General features: G+C 44.3%; 1 long non-coding RNA gene across 1 annotated transcript; it reads left to right on the forward strand.

Moving 5' to 3' along the window:
- Nucleotides 1–4,155: 4,155 nt before the first annotated feature.
- LOC115290456 lies at nucleotides 4,156–16,238 on the forward strand. Its single transcript, XR_003908107.1, has 4 exons — nucleotides 4,156–4,288; nucleotides 7,714–7,856; nucleotides 12,548–12,693; nucleotides 15,768–16,238. It is a non-coding gene; the product is annotated as an uncharacterized LOC115290456 (long non-coding RNA).
- The last annotated feature ends 162 nt before the right edge of the window (nucleotides 16,239–16,400 follow it).

Raw genomic sequence — 16,400 nt, forward strand, 5'->3', positions numbered from 1 at the left:
GGTCTTTATTAATACTCAGAATGGTTAAAAACTTAATTTATATTATTGCATTGACTTTGGTACCAAGAGAAATGTCCGTGGCATCTTTCTTGATCATAGCACAGTGTAGATACACTATTTGTATCTTTTCATCTATCTTGGGCTTCTTCCTTATTAAAATTTTATCCATCGGTAAAATGAAAAAGAACATGAAAGTAACTTTGAAATCAGGCTACGTAGCTAACACTGCCAAACACAGGGGCCCCGACCACTGACTGCTCTCCCCAGGCCTGGTTCAATGGCCCATGACAAGGTGACCTGGGCCGCAGGCTACATGTCATTCCTTGCACCCTTTGCACGTCCCTGGGCACGTAGTAGGGATGCCGCTCAAGGCAGTCTTTCGTCCGGCCTCTGCTCTGATTAGTAGCACCCTCTTCTTATTCCCCCACAGAAAAACCCAGAAAAAATAATTTCACAATCATCATTATTATTACCGTTATTATTTAACAACACGGACCTTGAACCATGGTGGGTCATGACTCCGCCTGATAACCCCTACCCTAAACAAGCAAAGTCCAAGACGCTCCAGGGTTGGAACAGTGACAAATGAGTTTGTTTCAAAGGCGGCTGCTTTAGCCCTGTGGCTGCTCTCTCTATGGCTGGCCTGGCATCATAACGGCAGACCGTGTTGTATTCAAAGCTCATGATATAAGAGAGCCTATATAAATAGTTATTATTTATAGGAAAGGAAATACGCTCCGTTTATGTAATCTATGCTAAATTAGTGTACGTTAGGCTAATAATTATGTTTCCATAATAGAACCTTCAGTCTTTAGTAAGTCTTAAACTGAGCTGTTTATGTTACATAGTGTCAGGTGGGAGAACTCTCTGGTTAATAACGGACACTGGGTCGAGGAAGTAATGTCGCAGTTTACTGTACACTCGGCAGCAGTACATTCACCAGGGATAAATTCATTCCCAAATATGCTTTCTTGGTTCATAAAAATTCTAGTCAAAGATAACCAACAAAGTCATCTCCCTCCCATCCAAAATCAAGAGGCTTTAAAAATGTATCCTCAGAATTGAGGCATTCAGTTTGTGTACTAATTTGTACTCATTTGCTTCCAGATGGGGGAGAGCCGCCTTTGGAAAGCCTGTAGCGACAATATAAATTCAGCACGAGAAAGGCGGGCGCCAGGAACGGCTCTTCAGAACCTGGCGGAAAACTGCGAGTCTTGCGTTTCCTGGCGCTGGAAAAGGTGGTTTAACTTCCCGAACAGCTAAAAAAAAGTTGCTTCTGTTAAATATGCTCTTTGAATGTCAAAATACTGGATTCTGAGATGAGATTTTATTAGCATGGGCACTAATTCCAAACAGTATTAAACATCTACTCTTACCTGTAAGGCTTGTTCAACATGGGAAAAACTTAAAAAAGAGAATTATAACAATCCCGTAGCTACTTGAAAAGAAAGACTAACTGTAATATGCACATAATTGAGGAAAAATTATTTTGTCTGTTCTAAATTGTCTGGGTAACTACCTTAATGACCTACCTCGGGGTGCCAGTGTGGTGTCTGTCCTGAGGTGGCTATAAATTCCAGATTTTAGGAAAGGTGAGTCCAGAAGGCATTCGTGCTAGGAGAATAATTCTGGGGCCAGGACTTACGGGAGCAGTGATCGACTTCATCGCTGACTTCCTGACCCCAGGGGAGATAACCCCACACCTTTTTGGAGTAGGAAGTATTGAGATTGTTTTGAGGGCAATTAACCTAATTTCTTTTCAAGGATAAAGTATTCTCACACCTCTGAACGTGCAACTGTACTTCCAAGTGCAAGATTCACCTTTAACACATGCACTATTGCGCTGCCCCAAACCGTTTGTCAAATCTACACAACGCAAAATATCGTTGCCGGTGGAATGGGACACTGAGGTCATTTCAGCCTTCTAGATATCACTAAAGCGCTGGGGTGACGGACTCATCGGTGACTTTTTTGACCCAACTGGCCTTGTTTTGGGTTAGCTCAAGCGGCCATGTGTTCACAGAGTTCTTCCGACAGAGTTCCTTGAGGGAAAGACGAGGTTCTGGGCATAGATAAGGCTGAGCTGGTCTCCAGTTCTTCAAAGCTCTTTGGCTTTCTGTTTTGCAGTTTCAGAAATCTCCTCCGGGGGAAAACTGCAGAGCACACACAAAAGAAAAAAAAGGACTAGAAACAAACCGGCTCCTGTCATCTCTGTTGATTTTTCACTTAGTAGACTTCTTTCTGGATTAAAAAACTTTTTTTTTTCCAGCTTCTTGTAAAGCAATGTTCATTGGAGCTTAGCCAATAGATGGTATCATTCCTTCTAGAGTCTATGCTATGGGCGGCCTGTGAAAGCATATCTGCTCAAGGCATTCATGCAAATTATTACTTACTGCCCTATATGCTCATAAATTAATAGCTTCTCTGTGGATGAAAAACAGAAATTAGACAACCATTAAGGTTGAACAATGTTTAAAGAATATTAAATATTAATATATGAAATGAAAAAATATTGTGAGCGATATCAGTAGATATACCAGAAGCATAACAAGCCAAAGCTAAGAATGCAAATAATAAAAACATGTTTCCAGCTAGATATTCTGGATGGTTTAGTATTCAAATTAAAGCTGATTTTTTTTTCCTTTTCAGTTAAAAACAAAACAAAGTATTTACAGCTGGTGTGCTATATGAGTGTTCCTACTCAGAACAAAAATGAATTTAAGGCAAATAAATGACTAAGGAGGTCGGGGCTATCTCGGACATTGTGCTTACGAGAATTTTCTTTGCGCTATTGAAAACGCATCCCATGAATATTTAGAAAGGTGGTGTTTATCAGTCTAAATAAATAGTTGTCAGGTTGGCATGTCCTATTCTAAGGATTTTGTCTGTCAAATGGTATAAAATTAGGATGGAAATCGGCAAGAAGAGTCTTTTGGGTGATAGGGATGGAGAGAATGGTTACTCTTCAGGGGAGCGGGCGTGGCCACTGGTCTTTGGCAATAAGAAATTTAAGATAAAAGTTTTCATGACTTGGAGTACCTGGCTGGCTCAGTTGGGTAGAGCATGCGATTCTTGATCTCAGGGTCATGAGCTCAAGCCCCACTTTGGGCATGGAGCCTACTTTCAAAAGAAAAGAAGTTTTCATGACGAGAAGCCCACTCTTAAAATTCACTATGCTTCCATTAGACAGATTGATCATTGGAAGTATTAATCCTGTGCAAGTGATCAGCTAGAAAGAGCTCTGGCTCTCATCCTGTCCCTACTTTGAATTAGATGTGAGGTCTTTGGCAAGACCCCTCCAGGTCCCTTCCTCATTGATTACATAGGGCTAATAAGCAAACTCTATGGATAGCACAGAGGTACTTGGTTAGGCTGGCCAGATAAAATAAAACCCAAAAAAGCACTGCAAGACATTTAATCAGTCAATATTTTATTTATGGAGCACCTACTTTATGCCAAGCACTCAGCAGTCACTGGGGGTTCAAACCTGAATAGTCAAAAAATGATAGCAAACATGTCCATATCATAATACCTATTGCATAGCAACTAATTTCATCCTCACAACGACCTCATTGAGTAGATACCTCAAAGTATTCCTTTCGACAGATGATGAAACTGGAGCACAGAGAGGTTATGTAACTTGTCCAAGGTCGCACAACTAGTGAGTGGCAGAGCTGGGCTGTGATGCCAGAGAGCCAACCCCAGAGTCCGTGCTTACCACTACGCTACACTGAGTGGATCCTACGACCATCTCTTCCAGGCCTTCGGAGTCTTAGGTCAGAGCCAGACCACTGTCAGACAGTATGGTTCCAGGAAGAGTGCCATGCCCCCGGCATCGGTGCGGAACCATGGGGATGCAGGGCTCACCCAGCTTGGCTGTGTGTACGTGCACTCTGGAGATTAGTTGTGCACAGGCTACCGCGGGCTTCCTAAAATAAGTGAGACCTCAGCTGAGTCCTTTTTCTAAAATTAATTAATTAATAAAAATGTTTATTTATTTTTGAGAAAGAGAGAGAGTGTGTGAGCAAGGGAGGGGCAGAAAGGGAGACACAGGATCTGATGTGAGGCTCAGGGCTCGGGGCTCTAGCCCATGAATTGTGAGATCATGACCTGAGTCAAAGTCAGAAGCTTAACCTACCCAGCCAGCCAGGTGCCCCAGACTGCAGCTGAATCTTAAGGCATGGGCTGTGGGGAGGCATCAGGGGACTCCACGTAGGTAATGATGTAGACCAACGGTAACATCCAGCTGCAGAGACCAGGCAGGACAGGAGTGGAGACAACAGTGCAGGTAATGGCAACTGGTAAGGACGGATCCTATATTCCAGTGCTTTTCAAACTTTGATGTGCGAACGATTCAATGAGGGCACTTGTGAAAAATGCAGGTTCTGACCGAGGAGGCTGAGTGGCCCCTGAGATCATGCCTTTTCCACAAGGTTCCAGCTGACGCCCAGCTGCCTGTTCTGACCTTTCTCCGAGCAGCAAGGCCACCTGGAGTGTTCAGAGCCTGGAAAGGTAGTTTTCTGTTCTCTGAGAACCCCACGGAGCTACCCCAGAGCACAGGTGGGAAGTGGTGCCCCCCAGGGGAGCTGCAGAAGAGGCTGCAAAGCGTAATCCCAACCGGGGCTTACCGGGACCGGGCTAGTTTGCTCAAGGCTGCTGACCTCCTTTTTCCGGAGAAAAACGCGTGTGGTCCTCTGCTAGACATTTGGGTTCTCCCACCTCCAAGACCTGCTTCCAGCCTCTTCCTTTATTTTCTAGAGAAGTGGGATTAAGAGATTAAGGAGGACAGAGGACAGAGAGCCTGCGACATTGAGCTCAGGCCTTTTTGAAATTTCTTATCTGTTTGCTCTATCAGGCCATTCCTTCTCTAAACTGCTTTATTGAATATATGTATTTATAGCAATGCAAGAGAATAAAAATCATCTTGGCATTGAAACATACATAGCATCTTTTTAGGTAAATCGAGGTAGACCCAGAGAGGTCGCAAAAAAAGAACTAGAAAACCCTAAGTTTGAGCTTCTGTGAGCTTGCATTTGTGGGAAGTGTCTTCTCAAAGATATTTGGGGAGAGACTCCTGATCCTTCGAGAGCATCACACTGTCATGGGATTTGGGGGAGTCATGACTCTTGTCTTTTTAGTTTCCTTATTTTGACAGAGAGAGAGAAAAAGAGAGAGAGAGAGAGAGCAGTAAGAGTGGGCAGAGAGAGAGGGAGAGAGGATCCCAAATAGGCTCTGCACAATCAGTACAGAGCCCAACGTGAGGCTCAAACTCCCCAACCCTTGAGATCATGGCCTGAGCCGGATGCTTAACTGACTGAGCCACCCAGAGGCCTCTGGGGGTCACAACTCTTGATGCCTGCTACGGAAACTCAACCTCCTTGAACAAAAGGGTGCCCAGAGAGCAAGAACCCAAGGCCTCATAGATGTCGGGATCACCCTGAATTCTGCCCCATGTTTTCCCTTCTCCCATCGTCAAGAGAAGTGAGGGTGCGGCTGACATTAGTTCCAGTAATCTCTGAACAAAGAGCCAGCTGGCCCCGAACTCGGGGAGAAAAGAAGGGACCCACCAACTCAGGATTTATACTAAAGTCACTTTCATCCGAGGTGAAATGGAGTGCAGTAGCAGTGAGAGCAGTGGCAGTCAATGTGGAAGAACGCCATGGAAATTGTCACTTTGGATTTAGTTCCTTGGATGAATGAACTTTCACAGGTGCCCGGAGCAATCCCGCACCTCACAGACGAGTGGTTCCGGTGACTCCAGGCCCTGGTGGGCCCTGGCAGACACAGCTCCCATCACTCTTGAATGACTTACTTTCCTAGCATCTCTCCCTCAATTTAAGATGAAAAGCTTATATATTACATTTATTTTCCATTGTGCAAGGACCAAATATGCATTCTGAAAACCTTGGGGAAAATATCTGAGTGGAGAGACAGCATCCATTTTCAATTTTATTTTTATATCGAGGAATTTTTCTAGTCTTAAGTTGTTGACATTATGGGCAGGTGTGAAATTGCAGGAAAAATAGACCAATCTGTTGCCTAAAGGCAGCAGGGCTGATTTAGGGCAATTCACTCTCTGGTCTCTCTGGTAGGAATTTATATGGCACCTATCATATTCTAGGTGCTTCCTAAACAACTGTGACAGGAGGCTAAAGAAGGGAAGACTTACAGAGTAGATCCAGGAAGCCGTTTCAGGACACAGAGGCTGCGACTGTTTATTCAAGGTGGCTGAGTGGTGGGATTTACCTCCACCTCCCACCGGGAAGAGCAACGAAGAATTTGCCACCATGTTGAATTCTACCACTGGGCTCGGCCTTGGGTGAGGTGATTCCCTGTGGATACAGCTGTAGGTCATCAGAAGCTGATCTTCCCAGGACCGGGCGGGGTGTGTGTGTGTGTGTGTGTGTGTGTGTGTGTGTGTGTGTGTGCATGCACGCACCAGTTCTAAAAAGGGTGTTTGTTGATGAACCGCAGTGACTACTGCAAAAGCAATGACACACATTCCTCAAAATTAGCCCCAAAGGGTAGTAGCATTAGATTGCATTTTGGGGAGGAAAAAGGATTGACAAGAGGTTCATCTAAGCGACTTCCCTACTATCATTCCACAAAGGTGCTTGAACGCCTAGGATACAGAGCAGGTGACCACCCAGAAGTCAGCGGAGTCAACAATAACACGAATCACCCTTCGTGATTCAGATTCAACAGATGTCTGTTGCATGGACTCTAACAGAACTTGTGCTAAAGTCCTTGATATGTAAGATCCATGGGCAAAAATATGGAAAAAAGTGGATTCTGGGTCTCTTTGTCCTTGGAAAAGTTTATGGTGCCCTTGAAAATCATGGGCTACTAGAGTTAGAGCTGAGGAACATTGGTGACCTTTGACCCCTGGTTTCCATTTGGCAGAGGAGAAAACATGATGCAGGGCAGGAAATAACTCATCTAAGCTCCAACAGTTAATGCTGAGCAGGTATAGAACCCGATTGTCTGGCTTCCAGCCTGGTTCTCGTTCTCACTCCAAGTGAGTTTTCACAGAGGAATCCCTCTGGCCGGCATCAGTGCGTTCTCTGATGTGCCTCAAGGAACCTGGGCTAGGCTTGATCCAGGATCTAGAATTTCTGACATACAACTTTAAAAAATATTTATTTATTTTTGAGAGAGAGAGAGAAAGAGAGCATGAGTGGAGGAGGGGCAGAAAGAGAGGGAGACACAAAATCTGAAGCAGGCTCCAGGCTCTGAGCTAGCTGTCAGCACAGAGCCCGATGCGGGGCATGAACTCATGAACTGTGCGATCGTGACCTGCGCCAAAGTCGGACACCTAACCGACTGAGCCACCCAGGTGTCTCATGACCTACAACCTTTGACAGCAGGTATCAAAAATGCAAAAGGTTTCTGTTTTCTAAAAAAACTGGAAATGGGCGCCTGGGTGGTTCATCAGTTGACTCGATTTCAGTTCAGGTCATGATCCCAAGGTCACTGGCTTGAGCCTGCAGTTGAACTCTGTGCTGAGTGTGGAGCCTGCTGAAGATTCTCTCTCCCTCTCTCTCTCTGTCCCTCTCCTCCGATTGCTCACACACTCAAATAGGTAGAAAAAAATTGAAAATGATTCCTCTAGGAAGAATTACAAACTTTTCTTATTTTCTTTAAGTCTGCATACCCATGAAACAGCACCTAATGAAAAGGTTGAAATTTCTGGTTTTTGTTTGTTTGCTTTAGATTCAGTCCAGTCCAACAGACTCTTCTGGAAGTGCAAGGCTATTTGCTACAGGCTCGTACGACTAAAAAGCTGAACAAGACAGAGTCCTGCTCTCAGAGAACTTACCATCTAATTACAGTTGTGTGAAGTCAGCCTCACAAAGGTCCTCGAAGGTCACTTTTAGCTGCTCGTGGATAGCAGGGGACCACTAAGGATTTTAGACCTTGGGAGTATTAGGATTAGATCACTACCTCGGGGCGTTTTCGTGGTCCAGATGATTTCAAAGAGCCCGAAGCTCAGGGGCTAGGCAGGAGGGGGCAAACGATTTATGAGGATGTCAAACGATTAATGGGAAGAGTCCCAGATGCAGTTTTTCCTTAATCACATAAGCACGGCGCACAGAGCTGACTCATTTATAAACAACATTGCCAAGGCAATGCTGCAGAAGGCAGAGTCACGTGACTCCCGGATCGGAGATCCCACCTTAGGTTAAGTAAAAGGGTCTCTGTTGTCTAGCAGATGCCTAATAAACAGGCTCACCTTTCAGCGACAAAAGAAAACAAAGATACAAATTAACGGGCAAAAAAGGGCCTCAATTGTCTGTCTGTGTTGCTTTACGAACAGCTCAGCAAAAACACCCGGTGAGCTCCAATCACCCCATTTTCCCTTTTTCTTTTCTCTCATTACAGTCATTATTGGTCACAAAAGGCTGCTCACAACACAACGAGTGATTATAATTTAATGCATCCTTTCTGAAACCTGCAGGGAAATTAAAGTAGGAGCTACCTGGGGTGGAAGGGACGGGAAATGGGTTGAGCACAAGGGAGGCAATAGCTTTAGGGGCTAATTGTCCATCACTTCCCAGCCGTCTGGCCAGGGCTGACCTTGGCCTGGGACAGCCGAGCACACTTTCTTTGCTAACTGAGTCCCACTGCGGCGCTTCTGGATCTAGAGGGTCTCAGATGGAATCCCCTCCCCACCACCCTGCCTCTCAGGAGTCTGGTGTTGTTCCTAAACTCTAAGGAGAGCCCAGAAATGCCTGTCCGGTTCACCCAGCATCCAAATGCCTGTCCGGACCAGGCAGGTATGCTGTCCGTCGGCTTCCACTCATGGGAAGCCCAAAACCTTTTCTGCCGGCGTCAGCAACCTCACAGAGCACCAAGCATTCGATTTAGAGTGAATTCTCTGTTTCCATCACTGTCTACCACTCCTTCACTGCCCTCCCAAGGAAACTGAGGTCGGATCCAAGTGATGATAAAAACCAAAATCATTGAAATGAAAGCGGAAGATACTCCTGCAAACATTGAAATAAAAGTTCCTCTAACAGTCCTCAGTGAGATACAGAGCTGTCTGCAAGGACCCCAGACCCGCAGGCGCTGTTATGGGAGCCACTAGCCACTGGTGGCTATTTAAATGTAAATTAATTTAAATTAAATAAAATGATAAATTCTCTTCTTGGGTCACACTTGTCAGTTTCAAGTACTCCGTGGGCCTGCGTGGCTCGTGGCTACCATACTGGACAGCGCAAACCTCGGTGCACACAGAATAGTAAAATAACTAAGATGTAATGAGTTTGGGGTATTTATTACCCTTATTGTTAATATAATATTTAATATGTGTATGGGATTTGATTTTTAAACAATGGTGATGCTTAACAACCAGCTCGTAGCATTGCTGAAAATAAAACAACTCCACCATGCCAGTCAAAACCGGCTCCCGCACAGCCCTGAAACATTTCCATCAGAGCAGAAAGTTCTGCTGGGCAGTAATGCCTCAAACAAGGCTTACTGGGAGGGTAGCAGCGGCCAGCATGAGAATGAGACTCCCCACCCCCACACGGGTAGCAAAGATAAAAGGCTTTAAGGCTCGAGACCACCCCATCGGTCCTTCCCTCCCTCAGACCTAAACCAAATTCCTTGCCACTTCTTTGCAGAAGGGAATGCACACTTAATTGCTTTAAGTGTCTCATCATCCTCTCCAATGCTTTGCAGCCCTCTCTCGCGGCCGTCCTCTGGCACACGCCATAAACCTCCTGTTCCTTCATTTCCTCTCTTCCTCCCACTGTAAACCTATTTTTTTTTTCTAACTTCATCATCACAGTAAGGCCCGAGGCCCGTGATTATCCAAGTCACCTTCCAATTCACCAGCATCCCTGGTGTTTTGCATAGAATTCGGGACAATGCTGCAGGCTGAAACCTCACCAGAAATTTATACACCACCATAATGTTCTTCTGATTCCCCAGGCACTCTTCCCTTGATTGGAGCCTGGGATCCGTTTGCTTTCTCCAGATACCAGAGCTTTTTTCTCTGGGTCAGAGAATTCAGAGTGAGGTTTGTTTCAGAATAGAATAAGCACACAGAAGACTCTTTCTTGTCGGCAAACCCAAGACAGAAGCTTCTTTTCTTTTCTCCAAGAAGAATATGCTCAAGAGAATATTCACAGGCGGTGATGCCAGTGATTTTCGTTTTTATTTTGGCTTACACCAGCAAGTGGCATTTTGGTCTCGAAGATGAGTGTTTCCAAGGAGCACGGCCTGGGTGGGGGTCCGTGGTTCCAGAGCGAAACTTCTCAACACTCACTGTGCGCCGGAGAACTCCAAAGAGCTTTTACAAAATGCCAGAGTCCTGACCCCACCCTCGGAGAGCCCTCGCTCCGCTGGTCTGGCCCTGGCACCAGCATTTAAAAAAAATTATTTTGAATTGTGATAAAATACACATACAATAAAATGACCATATTAGCCAATTTTTAAATGTTTATTTATTTTGAGAGAGAGAGAGAGAGAGAGAGAGAGAGAGAGTGTGTGTGTGTGTGTGTGTGTGTGTGTGTGTGTGTGCAGAGGAGGGGCAGAGAGAGAATGAGGGAGAGAGAATCCCAAATCGGGACTTGAACCGACAAACTGAGATCGTGACCTGAGCCAAAACCAAGACGCTTAACCGACTGAGCCACCTGGGGGCCCCAATGTTAGCCGTGTTTAAGTGTTCAGTTCAGTGACATTCAGCACAGGACGTGGTTCTGCAGCCACGACCACCATCCTCTTCCAGAACTCCTCTCGCAGAACTGAGGCTCGATTCCCATTAAGCAGTAACTTCGCTTTCACCTCTCCTCCCAGCCCCCCGGCTGGCTCCATGCATTTGACTACTTGGGCACCTCATATAAAGTAGAATCACATGGTATTTGTCCTTCTGTGTCTAGCTTGTTTCATTTGGCCTAATGTTCTCAAAGTTTATCCATGTTGTAGCATGCGTCAGAATTCTCGTTGCTTTTAAGGCTGAATAATATTCAGTTGTATGGATACACCACGTTTTGTTTATCTACTCCTCTGCTGATGGACACTTCGGTTACTTCCGCCTTTTGGCTGTTGTGGAGACTGCTGCAGCGAACAGGGGTGTGCAATGATTTCTCCGAGATCCTGCTTTCCATTCTTCTGTATACATTCATCAGAGTGGAATTGCTGGAACATATAGTTTGATTTTTTGAAGAGGGGCCTCTACATGTTTTCAGTAGAGGCTGTACCATTTTACACTCTTACCGAAAGGGTGCAAAGGGATCCAATTTCTCCAGGTCCTCACCAACACTCGTTATTTCCTGTTTGCTTGTTTGTTCATCGTACCAATCTTAATGCGTATCTCACTGTGGTTTTGCATTTCTAAAAATGCGCAGTGATTTGACGCATGTGAACAAGAGCCATGGCTTGAGAGAGGCTGTGGACACGTGGTAGGTGAGGACATCTGGGCTGACGTGCACCTTCTAGAGAGACCAGAAGAAGGAGACTTGGCCTTGGCATCTGACAGTTCCATGTGAACTTCGGGCCAATCGCTTAGCTTTTTTTTTATTTTTTTAAATGTTTTTATTTATTTTTTAGAGAGAGAGACAGAGAGAGACAGCGCGAGCAGAGGAGGGTCAGAGAGAGACGGAGACACAGAATCCGAAGCAGGCTCCAGGCTCTGAGCTAGGTGTCAGCACAGAGCCTGACGCCAGGCTTGAACCCATGAACCGTGAGAGTATGACCTGAGCCAAAGCCGGATGCTCAACTGACTGAGCCCCCCAGGCGCCCCAATCGCTTAGCTTTTTTATCTGCTTCCCTGTTTGTAAACAGAGGCGAGACCCCCTTCTTTGATGGCTGCTGTAATTGTCACCTGGCAAATAACTGATGAAAGGTTAGAATTTTTAGGAATTTGGAACATCATACCTGCTCTCTTGCTGAAACTGAGAGAGAAAACTGAGTCCTCACAAGAATACGGGGTTTTTCTGAACGTTTTATTTAACGTGTCAAGCCATCTAAATTAAAATCTGGATTCCGATAGCACTTGGCTTCGTGCCATCCTCTCCTCTTACCCATGATTCCCCAGAGGGAAAGGAAAGTGGAACGTGTGAGCCACCTTCACATTTCATCCTTGCAGGGATATAAACAACTATGAATAGATTAATTCTGACCACCTGCTTAAGATCATATTTAAATTAAAGCTAGGGGCACCTGGGTGGCTCAGTTGGTTGAGCTTCTGACTTTGGCTCAGGTCATGATCTCATGGTTTGTGGGTTCGAGCCCTGCATTGAGCTTGCTGCTACCAGCACATAGCCCACTTCCAGTCTTCTGTTCCCCTCCCTCTCTGCCCCTGCCCTGCTCACGCTCTCTCTCTCAAAAACAAAATAAAACTTAAAACTTAGTTAATTAATTAAAGCTAAAATCCCTAAAGGAATCACACTCCAAAACCAGATGGCCAGTCTTCTTCCAACAGGTAGAAGGTGGGGTTGATTGTTCACCTTGAAACCAAAGAAAACATCATCTTTATATCAGCAATAATGCCATGTGAGTTTTCTAACCTACTTTCCCTTTTTTCGGCGCATTCCCACAGGCATGATCACACTGGGTTCTCATGACATCCCTGTGAAGTAGCCGTGTTCGACGGAATCCACCCATCCTGTAGATGAGACTGTAGAGTTGAGGAAAGGCGCTGTCACCCATGCGGGTGAAAATACTACATTATTGCAACTCTCCAAGGTGAGTAATTTCTTGTTAAGAAAGGCCTTAAGCCAGAGCAGAATCTTTTTGTTTGAAACAAACTTTTTAATCTACCAAGTTGCATGTTTCAGAATGGAACTTTCCATGGCACTGGCCAGGCAGAGCCTTATATTTTCCTTACTGGTCAAGGGTTGGGAGCACCGAGGCTTGCCATAATCCTCTTTGAGAGATTAACCACCTGAGTTGTCCCCTAGGTTATATTAGACCCTAAACATTAAACATCTTGAAATAAATAGGAAGTGATAAACCAAAATGAACATTTAATAACGATCAGAGCCACCTAAGGATGGAAGGACATTGAGGGATTCGAAATTCAATCTAAGTGGCGCCAAAAGGCAAAACCAAGGACTCACAAGCACCCCTCGCGTAGACAAAAGTACTTGGAATGGATTCGCTGAAATTCTCTCCCCGTGCCTCTGGGAACCCTACTGCTAACCAGTAGATGCTCACAAGAGGGGTCTTGCTAGTTCTTAGCTCAGGGAAGAAACTGGTAAGAGCCAATGTACCAGCTTTCTAGTAGAAAGACTTTGGGATTATGGTTTGAAGATCATTTTAATGTCCCATCATGTAAAATCATAATCGTAATGATAATGCTGATCTTAATACCTATGTGCAGGGTTGTTCTGAGGATTAAGTGAGAAACACTTAGGAAATATGTGTACCTTGTGCCTGGCGAGGGATAAGCACTGGTAAATGCTAATGATATTGAACCACATGCTACATCTTCTCAGTGAGGCTACCTTTTCTTTTCTTTTTTGAAGTTTATTTATTTATTTTGAGAGCAAGAGAGCGAGGGAGGGGCAGAGAGCAAGGGAGAGAATCCCCAGCATGTTCCATGTTGCCAGCACAGATCCTGATGTGGGGCTTGATCCCATGAACTGCGAGATCATGACCTAAGAGGAATCAAGGCATTTCATTGACTGAGCCACCCAGGCGCCCCGAGGCTGCATTTTCTTAAGACCAGAACAGGAGCTTACACTTCTGCATCTCACGGTACCTGGGAACAGTGACTCCGCAATAGGTACTTTCAAAGAGGAACAGACATTGCTTCTTTCATTAGAAGGAGAAACCGGGGATTGGGAGCAAAGACGGTCAGTGGCACCTACGGTAACGAAGCTGTAATGTTCTGCCCTGTCTGGACCTACCTGCTGGGACTAGTGGGAAACTAGACCAAGCTAAGATCCCTCAACGTGCTTGGAAGCTGAAGGGGCTATATAAGTGTTGTGAAGAAGAAAATTACAATAACAACAAGCACTCTCTCCCCACTGTCTCTACCTGCTGATGGTACCCTCCGAATCCCTGTAGGGCGCTGACTCACTCAGTTCTGTCCCTAATCCTGTGTGGTGGGAACGTCAAGGTCCCCATTTGGCTGCTGATAATAATAATAGTAACAGCTAACAGTTACTGAGGGCTTTACTACATGTCAGTATTAACTCACTTCATCTTATCAACAGCACTTGGCGGTAATGACTCTTCCTTTTTTTAACCGGCTCTTTGGAGGTATAATTAGCACGCAATAAACTGCATAAAATAAAGTGAATAGAACTCTGTAAGTCTTGACATTTGTATGTACCCGTGAAACCAACATCACCATTAAGATAGTGACTGTTTTCATCACTCCCTCAAAAGTTTTCTTGTGCTTTTTAAAAATTCCCCCTGCATGGGGCACCTGGGTGGTTCATTTGGGTAAGCATCTGACTTTGGCTCAGGTCATGGTCTCATGGTAAGTGAGTTCAAGCCCCATATCAGGCTCTGTGCTAATAGTTCAGAGCCTGGACCCTGCTTTCGGATTCTGTGTCTCCCTCTCTCTCTGCCCCTCTCCTGCTCATGCTCTGTCTCCCTCTCTCTCAAGAATAAATTAAAAAAACATTAAAAAAAATTTTTAAAGCCCCGCTCTGTGTCAAAGGATCATAAAGGAGGGTCACAAACAGCTCTATTTGATAATGTAAATAAATAAAGATCCCCACTCCATTCCTCTGACCCCCAACCGATGATGTGCTTTATGTCACTAAATATTAGTTTGCATGGTCTAGAATTGTATATAAATCAAGTTTTGCCCTACACACTGGGCATAATTAAATTATAACTATCCGTGTTGTAGTGTGTGTCAAAAGTCGTTGTTTTGGTTGCTGAGGATTATCCCATCGCTGAGGTATTCCACAGCTTGTTTGCTCATCTGCTGGCTGATGGACATTTGGATTATCTCCAACTCTCGATTACTACAAATAAACTTGCTCGGAATATGTGGGTATGAGTTCTTTAGAAAAAAACACCTCTATTTCTCTTGGACAAATTCCTAGGAGAAGCATGGCTGGATCAAATGATAGGCATATGTTTAACCTTTTATGAAACTTTCCAAATGTTTTCCTGAGTGGTTGCACTAGTTTATGTTCTCACCAGCTGTGTGTGAGACTTGTACTTCTTCCGCGTCATTGCCAACATTGATATGATCGATTGAAATTTTTAGCCATTGTAATAGGGGTACAGTGGTGTCTCATGGTAGTTTTAGTTTGCTTACGTCTTCTTTGGTGAGGTGTTTTTTCAAATAACAGACCATTTTTTTCAAAAAGGGTGTTAATATTAGTAGTCTAACATAGCTATTTACGTATGTTGGCATGTCTCCAAAGAACAAAAACACAAGGCAGGAGTAAAAAGTGAGGAAAAAACATAATCTTCTTTTGATCAAGTGAGAAAGCTATAGATCCTCAGCCAAAAATTATTCTTAGGGTAGACTTTTTTGATGCTCTAAATTCATCAAGGTAAAAAAATTTTTTTTAAGATCAATCTCAGTCTTTTGAAATACAAGGATTGGTTTCTAATGGACATGAAAACTGGAATATGTTGTCTTTAAATGACAGAATGTTCTGGGTGGAAGGGATCTCAGTGATGATTAAATTCAGTAGTTATGAATCATTTTGTGTTCACAACACAGTTTCAAATACAGACTTACGGTTATTACACTTCAGGGAACTGAATGAGTTAAAGACACTGAAGACAGTGTCTTTAATTAATTTAATTGCAACTAACAGCTATGGAATATCCGTGTCTTACAGAGTGCGTGAAGAGATCCACACGTGTGGTCACCTTCATTCCAGGATTAGTGACTGAAAAGAGCCGTTGACTGTCCTGCCCCAGACATGCTACAACTCATGAGACAGATTCCTCACCGACTGAAGAAACACGGGATGTTCTTTCTGGTGGCTGGATGTTACCGGTTACTTGCAGCACGTAGCACTCCAGTCTTCATTTTATCACGTGACTCATTCAGCACAACATGCATGTGAGAGACGCTATGAAATGTAAATTGGCACCGAAGTTCAGTTGTCACGGTAATTAAGATTTGGCAGCTTGCCAGGGTGCCTCTGCCCATTACTGGGAACCAGTCGGTCTCTGAATGTGGTCTTGACTGGGGTCTCACTCTCAGATAAACCCAAACGGGCTTGCCCTTCTCCACGTGTCCAGGGCAGTGTTCTTTCCATCACATCTGCCTTTTTCTGTCTCAATTAAATTCAGTAGTTATTTACCAAAAAGGACAAGTTATAGTTATTATTGGTTATATATATGTATATAACCAAATTCATAGATGAAACAACTTTATTTCACATTAACAGAGGTTGATATACTTATGCTCCCAGGGTCTCAAGAATATATGATTAGAAGTCTTAGATTTCTTTCTTTTTTTTTTT

This window comes from Suricata suricatta, chromosome 4, assembly GCF_006229205.1.
Source record: "Suricata suricatta isolate VVHF042 chromosome 4, meerkat_22Aug2017_6uvM2_HiC, whole genome shotgun sequence".
In the NCBI taxonomy this organism is placed as follows: domain Eukaryota; kingdom Metazoa; phylum Chordata; class Mammalia; order Carnivora; family Herpestidae; genus Suricata; species Suricata suricatta.